The sequence below is a fragment of the Zootoca vivipara genome, chromosome 6 (assembly GCF_963506605.1).
Source record: "Zootoca vivipara chromosome 6, rZooViv1.1, whole genome shotgun sequence".
Classification (NCBI taxonomy): Eukaryota; Metazoa; Chordata; class Lepidosauria; order Squamata; family Lacertidae; genus Zootoca; species Zootoca vivipara.
In genome coordinates, this window is record NC_083281.1 from 58,913,609 (window position 1) to 58,929,670 (window position 16,062).

General features: G+C 44.3%; 1 protein-coding gene across 2 annotated transcripts in view; it reads left to right on the forward strand.

Moving 5' to 3' along the window:
* ZNF469 (zinc finger protein 469) overlaps positions 1–16,062 on the forward strand; it is a 280,478-nt gene that overhangs the window by 108,558 nt on the left and 155,858 nt on the right. For both annotated transcript variants that reach the window (XM_035118173.2, XM_035118176.2), the window contains exon 3: positions 2,005–2,071. The gene's annotated coding sequence lies outside the window, so the exon portion shown is untranslated. The remainder of the gene's footprint in view (positions 1–2,004; positions 2,072–16,062) is intronic.

The following is a 16,062-nucleotide window of genomic DNA, read 5'->3' on the forward strand; positions in this document are numbered from 1 at the left end:
GGGAGACCCATCAGCCTTTGTCAATAACTTCCATTCTCAAAGTTTACAAAGCAGCAGCAGTTTGTTGTTGGCTCTGCCAGTTAGGCCTGGCAGCCTCAACTGTTCCCGCTGCTGCTTATCACTTCTAGACTTCATTCAGTGCTGGCAGTCTCAGGTCCTCCATCTGGACACCAGATTTGGCTGGGACCCTTTGGTGGATGATGCATGAGGCGGAACAGAGTATGAGAGCCCTCCTAGCTCCCTCCTTCTCCAGCCTTGTTGGCTTCTGACAAGAGTGAAATCTGCAAAGTATTAGCAGAAAGCGATAAGGACCCAAGGGGGATGTGTAAGGACAACAGCTGAGACACCAGTTAAAAGTCACAGCCAACTTTATCTTTGGGAGGATCCCAACAAGGAACCTTGAATGTGGGACCTAAGCAGATTTCGCAGGTTTTGTTTTCCATGTGATTTCTTCCACTGCCACCCAGTTTGGACTCTTCTGGGGGGCCCTTGGGCAAGGAGCTTCCAGTTGGTCCTTCCCCTTTGTGAGCGGACCAATATCCTCCTTGCCCTTTTGCTTGGCCCCTTCCTCTGGGCCCAATGCACACAACCATATGGAAGGAGAGTGCAAGAGAAGGGGATGGTGGAGGCTTCCTTTCTTCAGGCCTCAGGCTCAGTCCCCAATGGCATGCCCAGTTAGGCTGGGAAATATCCCCTGCTTGAAACCCTGGAGAGCTGGTGCCAGTCAGTGTAGGCAATACTGGGCTGCCTCTGTACTGCAGCTCCCTATGTTCCTAAGTAGGTGGAAAAGAAGCAGCAGCAGAGTCTGGGGGTCAGCCATGGCCCCTCTGCAGAGTTGTGGGCATTGGCAGGGGCCCAGCAATGCCAACTGCTGATGCTGGCCCTGTCTTGGGATCTGCTGCATGAAAGTTGTCCTGCACCCTCTAGCCTGCTGAGGGCTAGTCTGCTGCCATTTGAGGATATTTAAAGAAGGTTCAACAACCTCAAGGTGGCACCCTGGCCTTTGTTTGACGCATGCAGCAAAATTCTTTGGGCCAGCCCAGAGTTAACCTGAGTCAGATCAGTGGACCGTTTAGACCAGGCATCCCCAAACTGCGGCCCTCCAGATGTTTTGCCCTACAACTCTCATGATCCCTAGCTAACAGGACCAGTGGTCAGGGATGATGGGAATTGTAGTCCAGAACATCTGGAGGGCTGGAGTTTGGGGGTGCCTGGTTTAGACTATGGCTATTCTCTGTGACTAATACTGGCTGAAGGTCTTGCAGGTTTACATTTATTTATTGGGGGGGGGAAGACTTCTATACCGCCTATTAGTCCCAACAAGGGCCCCCAAAGCTGTTTACACAAAATAACCAAGCCAAACACCACCAAGGAACATGAATTGAAACCCATGAATCAAAAGGAGCAGCGATAAAACCTTCACTCAACGCATAAAATGCCGCATAGGAGGCATCTTTTCAGTGCTCGCCTAAAGGCCTTCAGGGATGGGGTTGATCTCACAGCAGGGTGTTGCCACAGAAAAGGTCCCATCTTACGTTCTCGCCAGCTGAATCTGTTTTGGCATTGGGACTTCTAACCAGGCTTTTGAAGGTTATCTTAGCCCATGAGGAGGTTCATGGTTTTTGAAGCAATGCGAAACCCTGCAAGTTCTGTTTACCCGAGGTGAAAATGTAATGGCTGCCCACCATGCTGCAAGCAGTGATTTGCTCTTAAAATACCGTAGCTTCAGCTCTCTTCAACAACGTAGGGTTGGCCCTACGGCAAGGCTGGGTGGCGCAGGGTGCCGCGCTGCGCGCGGCGCCCACCAGACAGCCGTGCTGGGAAACAGGGGGGGGGGGCGGAGGGATCTTCGCACCATGGCCCCAGGGCCCCAGATATGCTTACGACGGCCCTGCAACAACCCATTGCCTGTTAGCAGAACTATTGTCTATCAAAACATATTTTTGTGCCCAGCGAACTATACATTTCCTATCTTTTAAAACATTCTTCTTCTTCTTTTCACAGATGTCCCAGAACACATGCAAATCCAGGCATTTAAACATTTCTTGCTAGCTGCTGACAACTTTTAAAGGTAAGCACAAAACATCACTATGTGAATCGTTTCTATTAACTACACTGTTTCAGTTATTTATTTCACTTGGGAGTGGAGATCAAGTGCGAAAGGGGATAAAAATACCAGTTCTCTGGTCATACCTATTAGATAAAATTATTTGGTTGCAGAAATAAATATATTCAGAACCAAAGGCAATATGCAAATTGTGTTAATGGAGTGATAGAGATGGAAGCTGACTATTCATATATGGTATTCAGAACTGACTGGAGACACGAGACTCAGATTTTCGGATTCAGTATGTCTCATGGGCTCTGATCCTGTGTGTGATTTGTGCTTCTGCCCAGATATGGGAGTTGTGAACCTGACTTCCATCAGCAATGTACATCAGGCTGTGCCCGTTAATAAAGCCTCGGGATGGCGTGTCATTGTGGTATGTAAATGTGGGTAGGCAGGAAGGTGCCACTAGGAAGGTGCCTTGAAGGTAGGAAAGGTGGAGAGGCAGGGGGAGATAAATTAATCCAGTTCACATCTTAATGCAAACCTACGCAATTCACAGTTTACAAGATCCAAATTCTGTTATCCTTCAAAATTCACACTTCTCCGAATTTTGCAATCCAGTTCTTCAACCCAAAAACGCCTATGAAAAATGTGTACATTGGAGGGAAGTGCACACAACAATGGGTGTATTGGCATACTGTATTTGGGGAAATTCTTTGCAGAAATGTATATATTACAAAAATGGATATGTTAAGAAAAATGCCTATGAAGATGCGTAGGAATGCATAGAGTTTCGAATGGAGAAATTAAAAACTGAGCAAATCTGAAATTGTCAACTTTGTCCCTTCCTCCTTGAAGGCACTGAGCAATGGGTTGGCTGCCATAGCTTGGGTGTTCTGTTTCATGGCATTGCTTGTTTTGTGCATCATCCATCCAGCTTGGGCGGTTGGCAGCAGGAGTTAGGATTGTTGGTTGTGGACCAGCGTTAGCAGCCGTCTCTTTTTCTGTCATCTGCTGAAGGTTCTGTTATCTCCTTACTACTTTGTATAGTGTTGAACCAGAGGAATTAAATCTTTGTGGATTGCTTATGAACAGGGTTGATGTGCATCTCCCAGACTAGTGTGCAGATCAGAACTTAAACTATTAAGCAGCATTTGCACATCCTGATTGTTCCAGCACAGTTTGGAATGTATATTTGTATACAGAATCTAATAAATATATTTATTTATTTTTAAAATAATCTTTTGAAATAAAATTTGTTCTGAAACCTATTTCAAGAGAACATGTCTGTGTGCATTTAAATGTGAATCTTTACAAGGATTTTTTTTGTAAAGAAGCTGATAAATGCAGAAAAATGGGACAGAAGAGATTGACGGATGCATGCATGTAAAAGAGATGCAGATTGAGAATAGGCTGGTCAATCCATATCCAGCTTCAGAGAACATATGGGCTCTGCCTGCTGCTTGTTCGCCTTGGCCCTTGATGGACCAAGATCAGCGTTTCTACTACACCATCTTTTTGCCACCTCCAGGCATTTGGTACTTTTTAGTTTAGGGAAAAGGCGAGTGAGAGGTGACATGATAGAAGTTTGTAAAATTATACATGGCATGAAGAAAGTGTACAGATAATTTATTTTCTCTGTTTCTCATAACACTAGAACTTGTGGAAATCCAATGGAGCTGAATGTTGGAATATTCAGGAGGACAGATAAAAGAAAGCCCTTCTTCACACGGTGCATAGTTAAGCTGTGGAACTCACTCCCACAGGAGGCAGTGATGGCCACCAATTTGAATGGCTTTAAAAGAGGATTAGACAAATTCATGGAGAAGAAGGCTATCAATGGCTACTAGTCATGATGGCTATGCTCTGCCTTCACAGTTGGAGGCAGCAATGCTTCTAAATACCAGTTGCTGGAAACCACGGGAAGGGGGAGTGCTCTTGTGTTCAGTTCCTGCTTGCAGGTTTCCCATGGGCATCTAGTTGCTACTGTGAGAACAGGTTGCAGAGCTAGATGGGTCTCCCTTCAGACCTCCACTATCTCCCAAGTGCTACAGCAGCTGCCTGTGGGGACTGTGCTTGCTAGCTTAATTCCCACCATTTGTGGTCAGGTTAGATTCAATTCATTGATTTCCTGTTCAATGAAGCCATCATCCATGCATATGCTGTTGCTCCTTCATGTGCAACAGATGTTAGAACTGTAAGAAACCCCAGTTTAACTCTTGTGTTTTCAAATCTGGTGGAAGATGGTGTGGGGGGAAACTCTTCAGAAGTATTTCTCAAGAAACTATAGGGATGCCTATGTGTACTTGGTTTCACATACCAGCGATGGGTGTGCAATGGAGCCAGAGTAAAGGGTACTATATACACAGCTTCTATCTGCAGTTCCAAGGCTTACTACATGGGGCAGCTCCACACACAGATCCTGGCATCTCCTGCCAACTTCTAACTCCTGCAATTTATTTCTTCCATTTAACTGTACCAGCTCAATTGCACCATGATGCATTTTTTTTTAAAAAAAAATGCTATGGAAAAGCAATATGTGCCACTTAAGAAGGGCAAAATACAGGAAGCCACCAGCCAACTAAAATAGTCTTGCAAAAGGATCCAGTAAATTTTACAATGTCTGGCTGCCATTTTTAGAATCTGAAACCAAAAACTATAACATAATACTAAGCCAGGCAGACTGTAATGGGTGGATTTTTTGAATGTGTTCCTCAGGTTCAATGTTTATTACCATTTCATTTTGGCATTGTTTTTCAATTTGAATTTTGCAGCAAATTAGAATAATGTTTTTTAAAAATAATAATAATCCTGTTTTTAGCTAGGATTAACCAGTGTCCTGGATTTTGTAGCTTCTATACCCCAAAGGCAGTTGACCTGGAGGGAATGTATGCATTTGTAGTGGGGTGTATGTGTGTGTGTGATCGTGTTCATCGTGTAACAGACAGAGAGGCTGAGGCACTGATGTGTACATTGCAATAAGTTTCTTTGGTTTCTACCCTGCTTTACAGTCAGGATTGATTCCCTAAGCAAATTATAAAGTTACAGGTAGGTAGCCGTGTTGGTCTGCTGTAGTCCAAATATGGAAAGATGTGATCATCATCCCAATTTATAAAAAGGGCCCACCAGAGGAGCCGGGAAATTATAGAAATATCAGTAGTCGAAACAAAATAAAAAAACCCTCCCAGTAGCACCTTAGAGACCAACTAAGTTTGTCATTGGTATGAGCTTTCGTGTGCATGCACACTTCTTCAGATACACTGAAACAGAAGTCACATATATAGTGAGAGGGTGGGGAGGGGCATTACTCAGAAGGGTGGTGGGAATGGGTGATTGGCTGATAGGTGGGTAAACTTTGAACTCAGGACTTCCTCATGCAAGCCGTGTGCTCTACCGCTGAGCCAAAAAGACAGGAAGGCACTGTCGTTGGAGCCAAAGGGGTTTCCAATATCTTCATTTCATTATTCTACAAGATATATGTGTGTGCGTATGTGTCTCAGATTGCTTTATGGTTTGGTGCTGCTTTTTTAAAAGCCATTCAAGGCTGGTGTGCCGGCAAGGCTGGGTGCCAGCCAGGAAATTCCATGAAACTAAAGATGGACCCTGTACAAACAGCCTAACACGCCTCAGATGTCTTTTTAATATCGGAAAATGGAGGGTAATAAAGAGCACATGGGCGCTGCAAATAATGAAATTATTAACAAATATACTGAAATGAAGGCATTTGACTGCACCATTTAAGCAACAACAAGTGCAACACCCTGCAAGGCTCCCCCTCCCCCACAAGTTTCATCTGGGGTTACTTTCTCTTGCTCTCTGCTCCTCTCATTAATAGGGATTCTCACAGTTTATAGCTCCATAATCGCTTGTAGACATATATATTTAGATGTTCCCTCCCTTGCAGACAGAGGAAAGCTGAGTCTAGCACAGAGAATTGCATAAAGATGGAGTGGTTGGAAGCGACTCTAGGAAAACAGAAGAGTGGAAAACGAGCCCTGGGTCTGAAATGGAGAAGAGGGTCTTCTGGAAGGAAACAAGTGAACCAAGAGAAAAGGAAAACATATAAATGATGGGTGAGACTTCAGCAAGAAGCCCATGGCTGGAGGCTGCAACGCTTCTGAATGCCAGTTGCTGGAAACCACAGAAGGGGAGAGGGCTCTTGTGCTCAGGTCCTGCTTGTGGGTTTCCCAGAGGCATCTGGTTGGCCTGATCCAGCAAGATCTCCTTGTTAGGATATTATTATACAGGAATAGACTTTATTGCGTTCTCAGTCATCTAGAAGTGAGGGCAATTAAGGCAAGAGTTTCCAACCATAAAAAACCTACCTAGGATGAGATGTTACATAAGACAAAAGCCATACCTTATTACACTCTGTAAAAATTGAAAGAGAGACCTAAGTCCAGGGATCAGCAAACTTTTTCAGCAGGGGGCTGGTCCACTGTCCCTCAGACCTTGGGGGGGGGGGGCGGACTATATTTTGAAAAAAATATATGAATGAATTCCTATGCCCCACAATTAACCCAGAGATGCATTTTTAATAAAAGAGCACATTTTACTCATGTAAAAACACCAGGCAGGCCCCACAAATAACCCACAGATGCATTTTAAATAAAAGGAAACATTCTACTCATGTAAAAACATGCTGATTCCCGGACTGTCCACAGGCCGGATTTAGAAGGTGATTGGGCCACATCCGGCCCCTGGGCCTTAGTTTGGGGACCCTTGCCTAAGTCCATTAAAGGGTCCTGCCCCTTTACCAGGCGAGTTTAAAGATGTTCCCATCAGTGTCTCTGTAGCAATTAAAATGGCTTCGTCTTCACCTTATGGCTTTCACTGGCTTCATTCTGCTGCTTTTATGGAGCAACTGTTTTCTTTCATTCTGGTTCTTTGGTTTTTTCCATGGTCAGTTTAATTTTTTGTTGTAAGCATCCTTGAGGGGCTTTATAATGGAAAGGTGAGGTTCTAACAACAGTGATAAGCAAACCAATGGTACCTTCACACTGTCAGTCTGTGACCTCCTTTTCTAGTCAGCAGTGGGTGTCCATCAGGTTGCCAACCTAAGATTCAGGGAACAAGCGAGACCATTCCAAAGTGACTTATAAAATCTTCTTGAAGCCACCTAATCAAGCTAGTATGAAGCTGGTTTGATTCAGTGGATCTTGATCGGGGAACTATAAGTAGCCTTAAAACAAAGGTCTGTGGGAATTCTATCCTGAAATGTCGGTGGTGTGTTTCAAATGACATTATTCTTCTGACAAGCGTCACAAATTACATTTATTTATCTGTTTGTTTTATTTAACAAGACATGCATGGCTGCTTAATCTTTTTTTTTTAAAAAAAAACCCTCTAAAAGAGCAATCCTAATCATGTCTACTCAGACGTCAGCCCTATTGAATACAATGGGGCTTACTCCTACAATGGCAGGTTTAGGGTGGCATTCAAAGTGGTTTGCATAAAATAATACAAAATGTTCACGAGAAAATGTTGATAAAATCAACTGGCATTTAAAAGCAAGGATACGTAATAACACTGTCAAAGCACAGGTACAACCAACAGTTCTACAGAACAAATATGCATTGTAAAGTTACATGTCTAAGTAGGCTTGCCTGAACAGAAAAGTTTTCAGGCATCGAAAACAGCACAATGAAGTTGGCTACCTCATATTAATGGGCAGGGAGTTCCGGAGAATAGCTGCTACCATGACAAAAGACTGATTCCTTGCAAGTGCAGAAGGAATGTTACACAGCATTTGTCCATAATGCTGGTATTAGTGTTATTTCTAGGAAACTAGAAAGGCTATTTCTGAAGAGCGCCTTGTCACCAGGTTTTCATGCCCTTTATCTGAGCCCTGAATCACGAGAACTAAGTGGGAATTGGAGAGGACGAGAAACATGATTTTAGCATTACCTCGCTGGCCTTGAGTAAGCTTTTTATGGAGCAATTTTCCTTTGGACAGCACACTTGTAAGGATCATCATTACATCTGCTTGCTCCAGATTGTCCCGGAGAATTTCGTTCTTCCTTTTGATAAACTAATAGTTTTCACGTTGCATTAGTATTGGGGTTTTGGAAAAGGGTACGGAAACAGCAGATGTGCCAAAGGAAAATAAAAGAATAGATTTGTTGGAAAGAGGCCTCCTTTGTTTGACAGAGAGACCTGCAGATGCTGCAAGCCATCACATGGGCTTGCCTATCCTGAGTCTTTTCCCAGCAGAAAGAATGAGTAGTTTTGCAAGAGAGGTCATGATGATCCTGCCTCCCATATATACTTTCTGGCCCCACTACTTTGTAAAGACACAAAAAAGAGGTGTACCCTTTAACTGATTGATGACTTCAATTAATCTCTTAAAAGCCATTTTAAAACAATTTAAGAGGTGCATCTGACAAATCAGGCAACATATCTTTTTAATGCTTATTTTAAAAAGAAGCACTTATATGCTTAAAAAACTTATTATTATTATTATTATTATTATTATTATTATTATTATTATTATTACGGCTACTATTACTATTTATACCTGCCCTTCACCCTAAGGTCCTGGGGAAGGTTACAATGATTAAAAACAACATTCATATTAAAATGCAATATTGGACAAATTAAGAACAGTGTACAACAACTCTGTTGTGGATGCATCATCCCCATATTCATTCTCTCCCTTTCTTCAGCAACAATAGTTTCTCAACCTGCATTAATGACATGACTGCAATGCAGGCTCCAGCAGACCTGGCTTAAGTTTCTAGTCCTCATTGTGCTATCTGGATATAGGTTCTGCTGGTGCAAACACCAACAGCATAGAGCAGGCATGCCCAAACTCAGCCCTCCAGATGTTTTGGGACTACAACTCCCATCATCCCTAGCTAACAGGAGCACTGGTCAAGGATGATGGGAATTGTAGTCAAAAAACATCTGGAGGGCTGAGTTTGGGGATGCCTGGCATAGAGTGCAGAAAAGGATGACTACTAATCATTCATTGCTACTTCTAGTAACATTTCCATCCCCACCGAGCAATTTCCCTTTGTCTGGTCTGCTGGAGCCTGCATTGCAGTCATGTCATTAAGCTCAGGTACTAAAAATATCTCCAGGCATCGGGGAGGAAACTGCTGCTAGTGCAGGTAACCAGATCTGCACATTCTTGGCTTTGTCTCCTGAAAGGAAATGACATAGGAAGGAGAGAGGGGGGGGGGAGAGAGTGAGAGCAGGGAAGGGGCCCTGTTACAGATTTGATTTATCAAGCCCAATACTGCCTTGACAAATAGGTTTTCAATTGAGCCTCTTTTTGAAATGAGGAGTTTCGAAATCAAGGTGAAAACCAGCAGGCCATGCATGTGATGTGAGTGCCTTCACGGGACACCTGTTACATATATTTGCTGTGATGTCACCCCAGTGGCCCAGTTGGGCTAGCTAGGATGTGCCATTGCCTCAGGAGGTTCTTGAAATGGGCTGTTTGGTGGATGGCTCCAGATAGTGGAGTAGTGTGTTTGAAAAGCATCCTCTGATTTCACTGGAGATGATGCAAGGATGCTCCCATATGAACACAAGAAGGGCCTACTGGCTGGATCAGACCAATGGCTCATCTAGTCCAGCATCCTGTTCTCACAGTGACCTCCCAGATACCCCATTAGTAGGTTCTGAGTTGTGATTGTAGTATTCAGAGGCACACTGCATCCAACAATAGACGCAAACCACAGGCATCATGACCAGTAGCCACTGATTTCTGATCTTCTCACTGGGAGGACCCCTGGTAGCCCTTCCAAGACTTCTGAAACAATGCTGATCTTTGACCCTCAACGAGTTGCTCCCATGTGCAGGATGGTTGTTTTCTGTATTACTACCACAAAAACACCATAAACGTGAGTTAATGGTGATGTGCTAAACTGCAGGGCTGTGCCTGGTGGTGGCTGTACCAAACTGGCTCTCTTGCAGCAAAAGTGCCAACGCAAACCCTGATTTTAAACAGCCATAGTGTGCCCAGATAGTTATGCAACTTGCAGCCCAAATTAAGTAACATCACGCAATTTGCATGATTTAGTCTACCCTTGGTGAACTGGAATAAGAAGTCAGGCTTTGAGCAGCAAATTTTATGCTTTTTGGCTTGCATTAAACATGGCTGCACATGTTTATTTATGGAGAGTTGTGATCAAGTACCACCTTCCTATGAAATGTAGGCTCTGTTCTCCAAACTCCTTGTAGCTGAAGGGGAGTAATTCTCAGAATCAAACAAAATTAGCCCTGCATGCTTTGCTCAAAACAATAAAGCTCTCCCATTCCCCAAACATTTCATCTTATACAGACACTGGCCCCACCCTTCTGTGACATAAGAGCCTGTTAAGCAAGAATGGAATTACAGAGGCTTTCCTTTTCAATGGGGCCACGTGGATTTGCTTATGGAGGGCAGCTCTAGAAAGGGCCAGAGATCCTTTAGCCTGAGTCTCAGAGCTTGCAGTCAATAAAGTCATTGACATGCTCCTCAGTAGATAAACAAACACTCTTTCTTCTTTTTTTTCTTTTTGAGACAGACAGGAAGGATGGAAAATGATTCATAGGAAAACGGAGTATAAAATATATGCTAGCATTAGGTATTGCATGTGCTGAGTTTTTGTTGACTGCCCAAGAATGCTGAGGTTTCTCTCAAAGGCTGATGCCATTCTGGAACAATGTCATTGTGGAGAGTTTGGTCAAGATGAGACAATCATGTCTGGCCAGTGCTCACCAGCAAGAGGACTAATGTGTTATTTGGCATTTGGAAACTCTTTGGCAGGCAAGATTTCTTGAGTTGCAGTAGAAATTGGAGTTCTTGGGAAAGTCCAGAAATAAACGGTAAATTTATGTTTGGTACACTTTGACCTGTGTATGTTCGGTACACTTTGACCTGTGAATCTTTGCTGACGAAGAATAGTCGAAACTGATTTTTACTGGAATTTATCTTTATTTGCCTTCAATACTGGGATTGATTCCTATTTGAACTCCTCATCACACAAATAAAACCTTGTGAAGATTTATTTGAAATCCATTTTCTTCTGGCCTGAGTTCTTGCAATTTACCGTTTATTTCAAGATTTCTTGAGTGTCTACTCATCCAGTCAGCTGTGGCATTTTGCGAAGAGAGCTGGCCACTGTACTGAGAAAGCCCCACCCCCACCTTGGTGGCCTGGCTTATTTTCTTTCCTCCCTCCACAGTAGCCACAGAACCAGCCCCGAGTCACCATGTAACATCCTTGGGCAATTGACAGGGGCATAGCTGTCAAGTCTTCCCTTTTCTTGCGAGGAAGCCTATTCAGCATAAGGGAATTTCCCTTTAAAAAAAGGGACTTGACAGCTATGGACAGGGGCCCTGGTGCCCCAAAGAGCTGGGCAGCTGCTATTTAAATTTCCCACAATGCCTCAGAACAATAGTACATCAGGATGACTGTCTCTTGAAGCAAGCATGGTGGACCTGTGGCTCTCCAGGGGATGCTGTTGGACTACATTTCCCACCATCCCTGATGCTTGGCCATGCTGCTGGGAATTTGAGTCCAACAGCATCTGGAGGGCCACAGGTCAAACCTCACCCCCCGTTATAATTTTTGTGATAGGTTTTCTACAGTGCTTGGGGGCAGAGGCAGAAGCCCACCAGCTACCTCACCAGAAGGCTGAGCATCCATCCCATAATCTTAACCCCCAAACTAAAATTGGTTGTGGGGATATTGCAGCATGTCTGCTGCACAAGGTTCTAAGTACACAAAGAAAAGTCAAAACTTGCAAGTGGGACCCACTGTTGAATGCATTTTACGGTATGTGCACACACTTCTTTATAAACTACTTAGATGAAGGAATTGAGGGCATACTCATCAAATTTGCAGTTGACTGGGAAGGGTGGCTAATGCTGCAGAAGACAGAATTGGGATTCAAGATGACCTTAACAGACTGGAGAACTGGACCCACACCAACAACATGTATTTCAATAGGGACAAATGTCAGGTTCTACTCTTAGAACTAGCTGCACCAATATAAGATGGGGGACACCTGGCTTGCCAATAGTACATATAAAAAGGATCTAGGGGTCTTAGTAGACCACAAGCTTAACAAGAGACAACAGCGTGATGCAGTGGCAGAAAAATGTAGACTGCATCTCAACCAAGGGAAGTCATAGTACTATTCCATTCTGCCTTGGTCAGGCCACACCAGGAGTACTGTGTCCTGTTCTGGGCACCATAATTTTTAGAAGGATATTGACAAGTTGGAATGTGTGCAAAGGAGGGTGACCAAGATGATCTGGAAACCAAGCTTGATGAGGAATAGTTGAGGAAGTGAGGTATCTGTAGCCTGGAAAAGAAGTGATTGAGAGGATATACAATAGATATCTTCAACTATCTAAAGAGCAGTCACATGGAAGATGCAGAAAGCTTGTTTCCTTCTGATCTGGAAACTAGGGACATGAACCAATGGCTTCAAGTTACAAGAAAGGAGATTCCAATTAAACATCACCAAGAACTTTCTGACTGTAAGAGCTGTTTGGCAGTGGAACGGACTTCCCCAGAAGGTGGTGGACTCTCATTCCTTGGAAGTTTTCAGACACAGGTTGGATGGTCATTTGTCATAGATGCTTTAGTTGAGATTCCTGCATAGCAAGGAGTTAGACTAGGTGACTCTCAGGGTCTCTTCCAACTCTACTATTCTATGATTCCACGTCATCTGTTTAACATTTCGTACTCCTGTGTTGGTAGTCCACTGTAAATCACTATTCCTAGCCCTGCCAAAAGCTTTGCAAACTGTTGGACAGCTGCCCCTTTGCCTCTACTCTCTATCACTGTCTCCCAAAAAGTTAATTCATACCCTTTGGGGCATAAACCTTCATTAGCGTGATTAGTTCCCATTTAAGTCAACTCAACAGCAGCTCGGCATATGGCGTTTGGCAGCACTGAGACCTCGACTCGCTGCCAGACCAATGGCAGCCGTCGAGTGAAGTCACCGGCGGATCTTTTGGAGAAGGGGGGCTCCATTTGTTTTCTTTGGCAAGGTGAGCACCTGCCTGAAGGGAGCCGAATATGAAAGAGTGACATTAATTGTTTTATTTTTAAAGGGCCAGGCCAAGCCTTTGGCAGTGGCCAGAGAGCCTTAATTAATCCCCTTTGTATTCTGACTGACGTGCATTGAAATGGCTCTGGAAAAGTCTGATCCATGCCGAAGCAGCATTAAGTGCTTGAAAGGGAGATGGCAGGAAGAGACAGGCAAGGTGGAGAAGGGGATGGGGAGCAGATCAGAATCGAGAAGAACAGGATTTCTGGAATTTGTCGCCGTTTTCCTTCCAAATCCTTCAGGTTGCCTGTTTATGGGAAGATGTCAGAGCACCATTTGCACACATCCTCCTCCCAGCTACATGTAGCAGAGTGGCCCATGCCCATCTCAGGGGCAGGGAATCTGGAAGGAGGGATGTAGAAGAATTTCAGTGAAAGCAAAAACAGGGGAGGAAATTGCCGACATTGACTAATTCATCCCATGCCCAAAACAGATATCAATCCAGTGAATATGGTCGGTATTCGTTCTTGTTGCTTTCAGTTCATGGATGATACATAATGGACTATGCCCACCCCCCATTTGCACTGTATTTCCTTTGCATTGAAACAAATGAGGCAGAATAACATAATTTATGCATTTAATTACATACTTCTTGTAAGTTACATGATTTTGCGACAGCAGAGAGTGCAACAAGCAACATAGTTTTGAGTGGAAGATGAACTGCAGCAAAACAGAAACAGTGCTGCATGCAGCAGCTACAGGGCAGAATGAGAGATGATGCTTTCTTACATCCCTAGCTGGAAGACAAGAGAGTTATTCCAGTGGTGCAGCTGGGCAGTGAGCTGGAATCCTGCTGCTGCTGCTGCTGCTGCTGTTGTTCTTCACCTGGTCTGCTCCCGAGCCATAAATTAAGGGGCCTGGTGCACTGTTGTCACTGAGGCTGTGAGTTAGAATTTTCCAGCAATTCTGCCTCTGTGATTGGACTGGGAAGCCTTCTATTAAGGACTTGCTTGAAGGGCTGAAGCTGAGATCAGCATCAGACCACTTTCACTCCTCCAAGCCAATCCTCCAGCCCATGTCAGCTCCAGGGTCTGAAGGAGCCATGGTCAAGACACTCACTGTGAACACACACACCCTGGCTTTCTCACTATGTCTACCTCTTCCCTGCAGCAGGTCAGGGGCCCTGCTCAGTGGGCCCCCAACTGGCCGTGGGCCCTTGACATGCTGGGCTTCTCTTCATCTCTCTTGCTCCTTCCACCTTTAGGTTTGTTTCAGAACAGACAAGACTACAGCTCAGTGGTGAGGCTACATGCTTTGCACACTGAAGGCCTCAATTCAGTCTCTGGCATCTTGGGTTAGAAGGACCAAGGAGCAGGTGATGGGGAAAGTCCCATGGCCTAATAGTAGAATAGTAGCACTCATGGACATCCAATGTTGGAGGATGCAGGTCAGACAAAGGAAAGTGCTGCTTCCTGCAATGCATAGTTAAACTGCGGGAGGCAGTGATGACCACTAACTTGGATGGCTTTAAAAAAGGATTGCACAGGTTCACAGAGAACAAGGCTACCAATGGCTTCTAGCCACAAAAGTTATGCTGTGTTTCCATTGTTGAAAGAGGCAGTGTGTTTCTGCCTATCAGTTCCTGGAAACCACAGGAGGAGAAGAGAGTGCCATTGTGCACAGGTCCTGCCTGCAGACTTCCCAGAGGCATCTCTTTGGCCATTGTGAGAATGGGGTGCTGGAGCAGGTGGGCCATCAACCTGACCCAGCAGGCTCTTCTTATTTTCTTATGGCAGCCAGAAAACTGGAAGTGGCACCCACCATGGATCTTATTTACATTTTCCCATTCACATCATCTGTTGAACTTCATGGAGGTTTGAATTAACATATTTTGAAATTAATGTCAGACACATGAGCACATGCCACATGTTCTGCAAGAATGTGACTCATTGAACACACATTCTGGATCCATGAGAATCCTTGTTCTCCTGGCTGTTTCTGTTAGCACATGCCTCAACAGTTCCCTAACAAAATGCTGATTTAATACAGTTATGCTTTTCTCCCCGAAAACAGCATTGGGGGGGGGGGAGTCTATTGTATGCTTTTGTGTCTAGGACCCCAGAAAGTGGTGAGTGTTTCTTTTTAAGCTATAGAGAACTTCATCACTGAATCTATGGCCTCAACCTTAAAACTTGTTTTCAGTGCATGGGCTCAGCCCCAAAAGAAGTTAATAAATAAGTAAGAAAAGAGGGCCTCGCTCTAAACATGCACATAATACTTTTCTCTTATGAATAATGACAGCCTGCTTTCAGGTGCTAGGGATTCCAGACAGATTTGAAAAGAGAACCGTTGTAGAAACAAGCTGAATAGGGACACCCACCCCCCAAAATTGCCTGCAGGAATGGAATGGCTGGAGAGAACTTGTTGGGTGTGCCTGGATCCCAGTCACTATCTTGCAGCCAAACCTACTTTACAGGGTTGTTGTCATGATAAAACAGAGCAGGACACACCATGTCCCTAACACTTGAGCTCTTTGGAGAAGAAGCCAGATACAAATGGAATAAGAAGAGGTCTACAGAGAGCTTCTCCAAAGGCAAAAGTTCACTAGGCAAAAGTAAGGGGAGAAATTTGGGGATGTTTGGGACAGAGCAGGGTGAAGGTCCTCGTGAGGTTTGGGTTAGGAAGGTTCTAGTGCATACTGTTTCGTGGGGTGACCTGAAGCGTTGGCTGCTTTACACTTTTTCTTTACTGTTGAAAGGAAGCTGCCGTTTGGGGTCATAGGGCCCTGCAGTGTGCCTACCCTATGCTTGGGAACTGGGATCACTTAAACTCCTGTCAACTGTAATATACGCTGCCATGATATTGCTAGGGGCACTGGCTGTCCTAACCTTGGACCACCTTGTCAAAGAGTTAGTAAATACTACAATCTCCTCCAATGTGGATTTACCCTCCCCTCCCCACCCCTCCTCAATAAACCTTGACTTTGCAAACAATTTACAAAAGCCTGTGGAAACATTT